The 12,521-nt window shown below is 38.9% G+C and overlaps 1 non-coding gene across 1 annotated transcript; it reads left to right on the top strand.

The window, feature by feature from the left end:
- The first annotated feature begins 11,930 nt into the window (after positions 1–11,930).
- On the top strand, positions 11,931–12,037 carry LOC127098733 (small nucleolar RNA R71). Its single transcript, XR_007793433.1, has one exon. It is a non-coding gene; the product is annotated as a small nucleolar RNA R71 (small nucleolar RNA).
- Positions 12,038–12,521: the final 484 nt, after the last annotated feature.

The following is a 12,521-nucleotide window of genomic DNA, read 5'->3' as shown; positions in this document are numbered from 1 at the left end:
GAATCAAAGCACCGCCTGAAAAGTCTCTCTTAACAACATATGGGCCTTCATAATTAGGAGTCTATGTTCCCCTAGCATCTGGTTTGAAAGATAAAATCTTCTTGAGCACAAGGTCGCATTCTCTGAACACGCGAGGTCTGACCTTCTTATCAAAAGCTTTCTTCATTCTCTGCTGATATAGTTGACCATGACACATGGCAGTTAATCTCTTCTCTTCAATCAAATTCAGCTGGTCATATCTGGTTTGACACCATTCAGCTTCTGTCAACTTGGCTTCCATCAAAACATGCAATGATGGGATCTCAACCTCTACTGGGAGCACAACTTCAATGCCATAGACAAGTGAGAAAGGGGTTGCCCCCTGTTGAAGTGCGGATGGATGTTCGGTACCCGTGTAAAGCAAATGGGAACATCTCATGCCAATCTTTGTACGTCATAACCATCTTCTGGATTATCTTCTTAATGTTCTTGTTCGCAGCTTCAATAACCCCGTTCATCTTGGGTCTGTAGGGAGAAGAATCATGATGTGTAATTTTGAAGTCTTTGCAAAGAGCTTCCACCATGTTAGTATTCAAGTTAGATCCATTAACAGTAATGATTCTTGATAAACCTTAAAACAACTTGCTTGGTTACATTCGCATACGATGTCGCTTCAACCCACAATCGTAGAAGCCAACTTTGCGAGAGCATCTGCCATCCAGTTTTCATCTCGAGGGATATGATGAAACTCAACCTTTGTAAAGAAAGTTGAAATCCTCCTCGCATAATCTCTATATGGTATCAAACCGGGTTGATTTGTCTCCCATTCACCTTTGATCTGATTCACAGCCAAAGTTGAATCTCCATAGACGTTAAGATACTTGATTCTAAGATCAATGGCCTCTTCAATCCCTATAATGCAAGCTTCATACTCATCCATGTTATTCATACACTTGAAAGTCAATCTAGCTGTAAACGGAAAATGAGTGCTTTGAGGAGTAATAATCACTGTCCCAATGCCATCACCATACTGATTAACAGCTCCATCAAATACTATGCCCCAACGGGAACCAGGTTCTGGCCCTTCCTCAAGCAATGGTTCATTACAATCTTTCATTTTCAAGTACAAGATCTCTTCATCAGGAAAATCATACTATACTGAATGATAATCTTCAATCGGTTGGTGAGCCAAATGGTCAACCAAGATACTACCTTTGATCGCTTTTTGAGATCGGTATTCAATATCCTACTCTGATAACAACATTCGCCAACGGAAAATCCTCCCAGTTAAAGCAGGCTTCTCAAAAATATACATGATTGGATCCATTTTGGATATCAACCAAGTGGTATGATTCAACATATACTAGCGCAGATGCTTAGCAGCCCAAGCCAATGCGCAACAAGTCTTTTTTAGCATAGAATACCAAATCTCACATTCAGAGAACTTCTTACTGAGGTAGTAAATAGCATATTCCTTCTTTCCAGTTTCATCTTGCTGACCCAGAACACAACCCATACTTTCTTCAAGCACAGTCAGATACATGATCAACGGTCTTCCTTCAACAAGTGGAGATAGAATCGGAGGCTCAAACAAATAATCTTTGATACTATCAAAAGCTTTCTAGCTGTCTTCGGTCCAATCACAAGACTGATCTTTCCGAAGAAGCTTGAATATAGGCGCACATATGGAAGTCATATGCGATATAAATCTTGAAATATAGTTCAAGCGGCCAAGAAAACCTCTGACTTGCTTCTCAGTTTTGGGCGCAGGCATCTCTTGTATTACTTTGACCTTGGTAGAATCAACTTCAATATCTTTCTCACTGGCAATAAAGCCCAACAACTTACCAGAACGAACACCAAAAGTACACTTATTTGGATTCAAGTGGAGTTTGTACTTCCTCAAACGCTGGAATAGCTTCAACAAATGCTTAACATGTTCTTATTCATCACTTGATTTAGCAATCATATCATCAACATATACTTCAATCTCTTTATGTATCATATCATGAAAAAGAGTGGTCATACCTCTCTGGTAAGTTGCACCAGCATTCTTTAGACTGAAAGGCATCACTCTATAATAGAATGTTCCCCAGGGTGTAATGAATGTTGTCTTCTCCATATCCTCAGGTGCCATCCTGATCTGATTATAACTGGAAAATTCGTCCATAAACGAAAAGACTTTGAATTTAGCTGTATTATCTACCAACATATTAATGTGTGGCAGAGGAAAATCATCTTTCTGACTAGCTTTGTTTAAATCTCTATAATCAACACACATACGGACTTTTCCGTCCTTCTTAGGAACAAGCACAATATTGGCCACCCATTGCGGATACTCAACGGTAACAAGGAAATCGACATCAATATGCTTTTGCACTTCTTCTTTGATCTTTACTGCCATATCAGGATGAGTCCTCCTCAACTTCTACTTGACTAGCGGGCATTTTGGCTTCAACGGCAATCTATGCTCCACAATCTCAGAATCCAAACCAGACATGTTTTGATAGGATAAGGCAAACACATCTGAATACTCTCGAAGAAGATCGATCAACCCCTTCTTAATCTATGGACACAGTTGAGACCCAATCTTGACTTCCTTCACATCATCTTCGGAACCCAAGTTGACTAACTCAATTTGTTCTTCGAATGGCTGAATGGATTTTTGCTCATGCTCAAGTAGACGAGAAAATTCATCAGATACTTCTTCATCACTTTCTTCCTTAGCCTCAAACATAGGGAATTCAAATTTTGAAGAAGGAGTAGGATCATTGTATTCAATGGGTTTAGAAACCAACATGCATAATGATTTGATATTCTGATTTTAGAGAATTGAATTGTAACCAAATATTATGCAGATGCATAATTATTATTTATTTATTTATGTTTTTTGTGATTACCATTTTCAGAAAAGCAAAAAGTAAAAATAAAAACATCATATATGTGGATGAATAGAATTGCATTTTATTAATGATAATCGAGAAATGCCCAACAATGTTCACTTCACCCTTAGGCATAGGAGAAGGATTTTTCTTAAAATGATGGAAAAAATAAATTACTTAGAGTGATGGACAATAACGGGAACATCAACAACAACCCAATTGTTCCAAGCTGATACGTCTCGTGACTGTATATAAAATATAGTTTATCGGGTACTTGACTGCAAGTGCACAGTCCAGTCATTTTAGTTTTAAAAGATATCGAACCCACAGGGACCGATGGTCAAACTAATGCTATCGATGTTACTATGTTTAGCTAAGGAGGTGATCTTTAGAGGTTTGGTTGAACAAAAATTAAATCTAAAGAAAATTAAGTTTTTAAGAGAATATTAATAGAGGGATATCATTATGCAACGCATTAGTCGTCAGGGTTTCGATAAGTCACCGGTGTATATTTTAATTACCAAATATCTTTTAGTAGAAAATACTCATTTAAAAGGCTTTATCTCACACTCTCGTGATTGTTGACTCAGACTATACTTTTAAGTCAGAATGTACGCTCTCGCTATCCCATTTGAAGTTAAAAATACTTTTTGAAAATAAATAAGTTCTAATTGCTTTTAAAGTGCTCTCGTTGTTTTTAAAATCAATGCCTAGTTTTTACTATCCAGTTCAACCCTCACGCTCTCGCGATTGTCGGTTCTAACCTTAGTTAATTTCCCACTCTCGTGGCAAAACCGTATTAAATAGCTTCTCACTCTCATGACAAAGTTAATTAAATTTAAATTAAAAACCACAGCCAAAAAGATTATTTGAGAAAAGAATTTTACACCAATTATTATTAAATCCCGTCTAATTAAATTGTTTATATACCGATACCGGTAGTTTAGCCGGACATGTTAATTAATGCAAAAACAGACGAACATAAATAAATTAGCAATAAGGAAAACATGATTATATAATAATAAAGGAATAATAATAATAATTGAATAAAAACCTGGAACTTTGATTAATCGAATATGTCGAATCTTGAAGTACTTGAGCAGTCCTCCACAGGTCGGTAGGATTCTTCTTCTTTGAAACAATTGCTTAAACTAAATTAAATATATTGCAGTAGTTCCCCAATGTAGGAAACTACTACTTTTGGCTAAGCGAAAAACGGAAAGGGAAGGGAAAAATCAAAGCTCTGAACGGAACGGTAAACAAATTGCGATAAAAGAAAATAGTGTTGCTGAAGACAATTAATAGAAAACAAAAATTGCAGTGGAAAATAAAATGCAGAGAAAATAGCTTGAGATTTTGCTTCAGGGAGGCTCCAAAACAAACGTCCCCGTAGGTTTCCAACTTTCATCCTTTTATAGTATCCATTTGGTCTTCATAATTGAGAGAAATAAGGGTGACTTGGTTGAGTGAGAGATTCACGGGAAAATGGGTTAAGGAGCGAAAAATGGGGCGTGTGGATCATTTCTGTTGACAAATTCATTACGCTGCCTTTGGGTTGGTGACGGTCGTGGTGGGCCCGTGGCGTTCGTCACACCCATCGGGGCTTAACGATCGTGACGGGGTGTGTGACGGTCGTCACGTGCATAAGATTTATATTTTCTGGTTTTTCTGTTGTTTCTCTTCTGTTTCTTCTTCTTTTCCTTCCTTTTCTATAATTTGCTCATTTAAGCATGTGAATTGAAATACCTGCAAAACTAACTCGAACACTTGCAAAATAATCAGAATATAAATGAAAATGGTACGATTTTTGAATGTAAATCAAGGCAAATATATGATATATTTTTGTGTTATCAAATTCCCCTATACTTGAATCTTTGCTTGTCCTCAAGCAAATAGTCAGTATAAAATTAGAAACACTAGTTAAATGCGAATACATGACACATTTCCAATTCGTACATGGTTGTTAGGTATTCCGTTAGAATGACAGATACTCAAGTAAAACACTAAAGATACAGTGACGACACAAGAAATAAGCATTAACACAAATCTCTATTTTGTACAAACCAGTTCGAATCATGTTATTATAGCTCAACCTAATGCTTCTCATTCCTATTTCACCCAGTTTCATTCTAGCGCAATCACATTAAGCCTTTTGCATTTACACACACTTAGTAAAGTAGCCGGTTAGTGGCTTTGATCCTTTTTTTAGCACGGGGTCTGGTACACTAGTGTGGTACCCCTTTATATATCTCATTTGAAGGTTGTGGGGGATCAAACGGTAGTTCTCCATACCGAGTCCAGTACCAGGTACCTCTGAACCAACCGATAACAAGTTTTTCTTTCCTTTTGTATATCTTGCAACTGTTTGTATGGTGCATTTTCAATTTCTCGATAGCAAAAGTATGAAGGATCTTCTTATTTCGTAGGCAACAATCACTTATATTCATCGGCTCTTCACATGGTTTATGTTTAAGACGGTGTTGACTGCTAGTATAAATTACTAGGGGTTAAATCTAGAACGGAGACTTAAGGTATCGATATAATGGGTATTCAAATTGATCTCGCAAAAGTGAGAGATCTAAGGTGTCAGGACGATACCAATCTTGTTAGATTTTTCTAAGCTTCCTAACATAACCTATGTAAGATAACCTATATACTCGTAGGGTATGCATTTAACATAAAAACAAAAAAATTTGTTATGGAAAATTAGATAGAAATAATTGAACGATTAGATAGGAACAAATAAACGAAAGACAAAATTTTTGTTATGGCTAAAAATAGAAACAAATGAAGGAAAGACAAGGATTCCCTCCCACACTTAAACAAAGTATTGTCCTTAATGCGACAAAATAAAGTGATAAAAAGGGAGAAACAGGAGGATCGCTACTCTTCGCCAGGATGTTGGGCTCTGCGTGCTCTAACTCTTGCTCGTGCACGTTCATTTCTACCATGTTGGGTAGGGTCCAACACCACATGCTGAGTGTATTCCTGGATGGCATCAACACGATGTGTCAAGGCACTCATCTCTTTGGATAGTTCCGCCATCCCTTGGTCATGCCAGTTTGCATAGTCATGTTGATCTCTCTGTATTTGCTGGATCGCTTGCATCATTTTCGTTTGGCGCTCTTCCATCCTCTAGTTATGTCGCAACTTCTCAGCATAGATGTCTTCCATGGTGGCGGGTCGGCACTCATTTCTTCGTTGGCTTCAGGAAGATGTCTCTGCAGCATGCTCAAGAGGTGGTTGTGGCACCTGTTGATCCAACTCTTCTTCAATTTCATCGGCTCCATTATCATTAGGATCTTCTTCATTGGGCTCAGGAGCATTCAAATCGAAAATCCAATTTGCCATATTCTACGGATCTATACGATTCCTATTAGGCATAATGATGCAGCAAACTATCTTGTTCCGAACCACAGGGTGGTATCTCCCATCGTCTCTGATCTTGATGAGGTGCGAGGAGATGCAATAGTCGATATTGAGGAACTCGGCCGACAAGGCAGGTAAGTTGGTGAGCCTATCCCCCAGATTCAGGCCTAATGCTATGGAGGTGATAATTCCTCCAAAACAGAATGTCGTGTTGCCTCTCATGCAGGCAACCTGGATGTTGGCCAACAAGAACGGGGTGGCATTGAATGCCACCGAAGTGAACACACAGTGAAGGAAGAAAAGCTCCTTAGAGTTTACCTTGTGGTTGTTTACTCTTCCGAAGACCGTGTGTCCTAAGACTCGGTGGAAATATCTGATAGCCGGGTTGTGAATGTATGTTGCGTTGAGTGCATCCCAGCTTGTGACGTTCACGTTGGTAAGGCTGTGCCACACTCCATATGCTATTTCTAACCATCTGTCAGGGATACAGCAGTGAACTCCATCTCCATGTCAAAAACCAAGTATTCGCACTATTTGAGTTTGGTCTAAATAATCATAACGCCTTCTCTGAACTCTGCCTCGGAAAACTGTATTTACTCATTGCATGATGAAAGTTAGTTACTAACTAGTTATAAATTCGCCTGTTAATCAGTATCCAATATTTCTAAGTTAGTAACGAGAAACAACCAGTACATTACTGCATAGAATCAAGGAAAGGGAGCAAAATAAAAGTAATAGTCAAAGAAGGAAAACGCTTAAAATGCAAAACATAAAAATAACAAAATCAATAACAAATTAAAAAGAGGCGGGTTGTCTCCCACTAAGCACTTTGTTTAATGTCGTAAGTTCGATAGTAATGTTGCGATATATTAGTTTTGGGGTTGAGCGGGCAGCTTTATAAGTCTTAGACTATTTGAATAGTCTCTATTGTCAATATTATGATATTGTTTTAATCGCTGCCCGTTTACCATGAATGGTTCACTATTTCTACCCTTGATTTCTATCGCACCGCTTTTAAAAACTTTTGTAATTTCGAAAGGGCCTGACCACCTAGATTTAAGTTTTCCCAAAAAAAGCTTAAGTCTTGAATTAAATAGTAGCACTATGTCGCCGACATTAAACTCTTTCCTAGATATACGTTTATCGTGCCATTTTTTGGTTTGTTCTTTGTATATCTTGGCATTCTCATAGGCATCTAGTCTAAGTTCTTCCAATTCGTGAATGTCTAAAATTCGCTTCTCGCCTGCGGAAGTATAATTTAGATTTAGGGTCTTAATTGCCTAATAAGCTTTGTGTTCTAACTCCACGGAGAGATGACATGATTTACCATAAACTAATTTAAAGGGTGTGGTCCGTATTGGGGTCTTGTAGGCTGTCTTATATGCCCACAGAGCTTCATTTAGTTTAGATGACCAGTCATTTCTAGATATTCCAACAGTCTTTTCTAGAATTTGTTTTTTCTCTCTATTCGAAACTCCGACTTGCCCACTGGTTTGTGGGTGATACGGTGTTGCTACACGGTGTCGGACTCCATACTTCAGAAGAAGTTTGCCAAAGATATTTGATATGAAATGGGAGCCACCGTCACTAACTACTAGTTTTGGCACCCCGATTCTAGGAAAGATTACGTTCTTGAACAGCTTAATCACTACTCGTGTGTCATTTGTCGGAGAAGCTACAACCTTGATCCATTTTGAAACGTAATCGACAGCTACGAGGATGTACTTATTACAAAAAGAAGACGGGAATGGTCCCATGAAGTCAATCCCCCACACATCAAAGACTTCCACTTCTAAGATGTCTATTTGTGGCATTTCGTCGCGTCTCGAAACGTTACCAGTGCGTTGGCACCGGTCGCAATTTATAACCGTATTATGGACATCTTTCCATAGAGTAGGCCAAAAGAGGCTAGATTGTAAGATCTTGGCACATGTTTTTGAAGTGCTTGCGTGCCCACCATAGGGAGTGGAATGGCAATAAGAGATTATATCGTCTATTTCATCCTCAGGAACACATCGACGAAAAATACCGCCAGCACCTCTCTTGAAAAGCAGAGGTTCATCCCAGTAGTACTGTTTTAGATCATGAAAGAATTTCTTCTTTTGTTGGTATGATAGGTCCGGTGGAAGTGCTCCAACAGCTAGGTAGTCGACGAAATCAACATACCATGGCAGAGTTATATTCGTATGAATTTCTTCCACTGATTCTTCTATTTCAGTATCATTTAAGGTTAGTTCAGACATGTCGCTTTCCACTTGGGCTATAAGTCGTTTGTAAGGGAAATCATCATTGATTGGAATTTGTTCAGGCTTATTCCCTTCGATTCGTGATAAATAGTCTGCTACTGCATTCTCAATACCCTTCTTATCTTTTATTTCTAAGTAAAATTCTTGTAAGAGTAGGATCCATCTTAAGAGTCTTGGTTTGGAATCCTTCTTACTTAGCAAGTATCTAATAGCAGCGTGATCAGTATAGATGATGATTTTCGCTCCTACTAAGTAAGAACAAAATTTGTCTAAAGCGAACACAACGGCTAGGAGTTCCTTTTCAGTGGTAGCGTAGTTCATTTGGGCAGGATCTAATGTTCTACTTGTGTAGTAGATCGCATGAAGTATTTTATCCTTCCTTTGTCCTAGCACTGGACCTACGACATAGTCACTCGCATCACACATGATTTCGAATGGTAATCTCCAGTCAGGTGGTTGCATGATAGGTGCGGTGATTAAAGATGTTTTTAATTGTTCAAACGTTGTTAAACATTTCTCATCAAAGATAAAGTCAGCGTCTTTCATTAATAAACCAATCAGTGGTTTGGTAATTTTTGAGAAATCCTTGATAAAGCATCGGTAGAAACCGGCGTGTCCTAAGAAGCTTCGGATTTCTCGTACGATTTTCGGAGGTTGAAGATTCTCTATGATTTCGATCTTAGCTTTGTCTACTTCAATTCCTTTATCAGATACTACGTGTCCTAACACGATTCCTTGTTGGACCATGAAATGGCATTTCTCCCGATTCAAGACGAGATTCACCTTTACGCATCTTTCAAGTACCATTTCAAGGTTTGATAAACATCCTTCGAAGCTCTGCCCACAAACAGAAAAATCGTCCATAAAGACTTCCAAAATGTCATCTATAAAGTCAACGAAGATTGACATCATGCATCTTTGGAATGTTGCGGGGGCGTTGCATAGTCCAAATGGCATTCCTCGATAAGCAAATGTACCATAAGGGCATGTGAAGGTTGTTTTCTCTTGGTCGTCAGGATGGATAGGAATTTGAAAGAATCCTGAATAACCGTCTAGATAGCAAAAGTGGGAATGCTTAGCCAATCGTTCAGGCATTTTATCAATGGAAGGAAGAGGAAAATGATCCTTTCGATTGGCTTTGTTTAGTTTCCTATAATCGATGCACATTCTACTTCCGGTCACAACTCTTTGTGTTATAGATTCGCCCTTCTCGTTCTTAACAACTGTAACACCCCCTTTCTTGGGTACTACATGAACGAGGCTAACCCATTGACTATCGGAGATCGGGTATCTGATTCTTGCATCTAATAACTTCTTTACTTCATCCTTAACTACAATCCTTAAGATTGGGTTAATCCTTCTCTGGTGTTCTCTAGAGGTTTTACAATCTTCCTCTAGCATAATGTGATGCATACAGATAGAAGGACTTATTCCTTTTAGGTCGGTGATGCTGTAGCCTAACGCAGTTGGATATTTTCTTAAGACATCTAGTAACTTTTCAGTTTCAATTTGTCATAAGTCTGCGTTGACTATTACTGGTCTTTTGAGTTCAGTGTCTAGGAATTCATATCTTAGGTTCTTTGGTAATGTTTTTAATTCTAGGTCTAGTTTCTTCGGGCATGGCATGTGATTGGGTGTAAGTGCTAAGCATTCACTTAGACTATCATTTTGGTATGGTTCACACCAATTATCATCTTCAAAGATTGGAGGGATTTGGATTTTTATTATATCATAATATGTGGTTTCTTTCCTCTCCATCTCTCTTACGCAGTCGTCTATGACATCAAGTAGATAACATGTATCGTCTATAGTTGGCGCTTGTAAGAATTGTGTCAAGATGAATTCAACTTTTTCTTCTCCAACTTCGAATGTTAGCTTACCTCTTTTCACGTCTATTACGGCTCCGGCGGTGGCTAAGAATGGACTTCCTAATATAATAGGTGCAGTGGCATCTTCTTTGATGTCCATGATTATGAAGTCTGTAGGAATGTAGAATTGTCCTACACGTACTGGGACATTCTCTAGTATACCAACATGATATTTGATTGAGCGGTCAGCTAGTTGAACAGACATCTTGGTTGGTCTTAGTTCTCCCATGTTGAGCCTTTTATAGATAGATAGGGGCATTACACTAATTTTGGCTCCTAAGTCGCATAGAGCTTTGTCTATGACGAACTTTCCAATGACACAGGGTATGGAGAAACTACCTGGGTCTTTTAGTTTGGGAGGCATGTTGTTTTGGATTATTGCGATACACTCAGCAGTAAGTATAATTGTTTCGTTATCCTCAATCTTTTTCTTATTGGATAGGATCTCTTTAAGAAACTTGGCATATGAGGGAATTTGCGTGATGGCTTCTGTAAAGGGAATTGTAATATTCAGTTTCTTCAGAAGTCCAACAAATTTCCTAAATTGCCCTGCAGTTTTAGAATTTGCGAGTCTTTGAGGATACAGAATGGGTGGTTTACAAGGTGGTGGAGGCACATAAGGTTTTTCTTTCTCTTCGGTCTCTTGGGTATTATCTTCCTTCTCCTTCGGTTCATTTACCTTCTCAGTTGTTGTTTTGTCAGGTTTTTGGTACATGGCAGGATTTTGGAGTCTTGGATCTACGGGTCCGTCTAGTTCTTTTCCACTTCTCAATATAATGACATTTGCATGCCCTTTTGGATTAGGTTGTGGTTGTCCAGGAAATGTGCCAGCGGGAGCAGCAGTAGATGCTTGTTGTTGAGCCACTTGTGAAATCTGTGTTTCAAGCATTTTGTTATGGGTGGCTAAGGCGTCTACTTTGCTCGCTAATTGTTTAAGTTGCTCACTAGTATGTATGTTTTGGTTCAAGAAGTCTTTGTTTGTTTGAGCTTGGTTATCTATGAAGCTTTCCATCATTAGTTCAAGGTTGGACTTCCTAGGCATGTTAGGAGCATTAGTAGTTGGCTTTTGATATCCAGGTGGAACAGTGGGTGCTTGGCCAGGTGCATACAAGGTGTTGTTGTTCTTGTACGAAAAGTTGGGATGGTTTTTCAAACCTGGGTTGTAGGTATTCGAATAAGGATTTCCTTGTGCATAATTTACTTGATCAGTGGGGACTCCTGCTAATATCTGACATTTTGGTGCAGTGTGTCCAGGAATTCCACATAACTCGTAGTTTGGAGTTACGGCAGCCACGGTGGCTGCGGGTGGTATGGTCAAGTTGTCTAACTTTTAAACCAGGGCATCTACCTTTGCGTGGACGTGGTCAAGGCTATTAATTTCGTACATTCTACTTTTTGTTTGGGACTTTTCTACTGGAGTTCTTTCACCTCCCCATTGGCAATGGTTTTGGGCCATGTTTTCAATGAGTTGATAGGCTTCATTGTATGGCTTGTTCATAACTGCACCGCCTGCGACAGCGTCTACTGTCAGTCTTGTGTTATACAGAAGTCCATTGTAAAATGTGTGAATGATCACCCAGTCTTTGAGACCATGATGTGGACATATCCTCATCATGTCTTTATATCTCTCCCACGCGTCGTAGAGAGATTCTGCATCTTTTTGTCGAAATCTGTTGATTTGGGCTCTCAGCATAGCAGTTTTGGTTGGCGGAAAATATCGGGCTAAGAAAATGTTCTCCAATTCTTCCCATGTAGTAACTGAGTTGGATGGCAAGGATTGCAACCTAGCCCAAGCTCTATATCTTATAGAGAAAGGAAAAAGGCGTAGTCTTATCGCATATTGAGATACACCAATCGCTTTCACAGTGTCTGCGTACTGCACAAACTTGGTCAAATGTTCATTAGGGTCGTCCATAGGATTTCCAGCAAATTGATGTTGTTAGACAGTCGATAATAATGAGGGCTTCAACTCGAAATCATTTTGATTGATAGTAGGGGCAACAATGCTGTTGTTAGGTTCTTGTTGGGACAGGGTAGCGTAGAACTTAAGAGGATGATTATGTGGTCCCACTGCAGCCATGGTTGGTTTTTCAACTGGTTCAGCAGTAGGAAAGAAGATATCAGGAATATTGTACCTTCGTTGGTAGTCTAGTATTCGGCGTCTTAAATATAAGAAA

The sequence above is a fragment of the Lathyrus oleraceus genome, chromosome 6 (genome assembly GCF_024323335.1).
Source record: "Lathyrus oleraceus cultivar Zhongwan6 chromosome 6, CAAS_Psat_ZW6_1.0, whole genome shotgun sequence".
NCBI classification, from domain to species: domain Eukaryota; kingdom Viridiplantae; phylum Streptophyta; class Magnoliopsida; order Fabales; family Fabaceae; genus Lathyrus; species Lathyrus oleraceus.
This window is presented reverse-complemented; position numbering and strand designations above follow the sequence as displayed.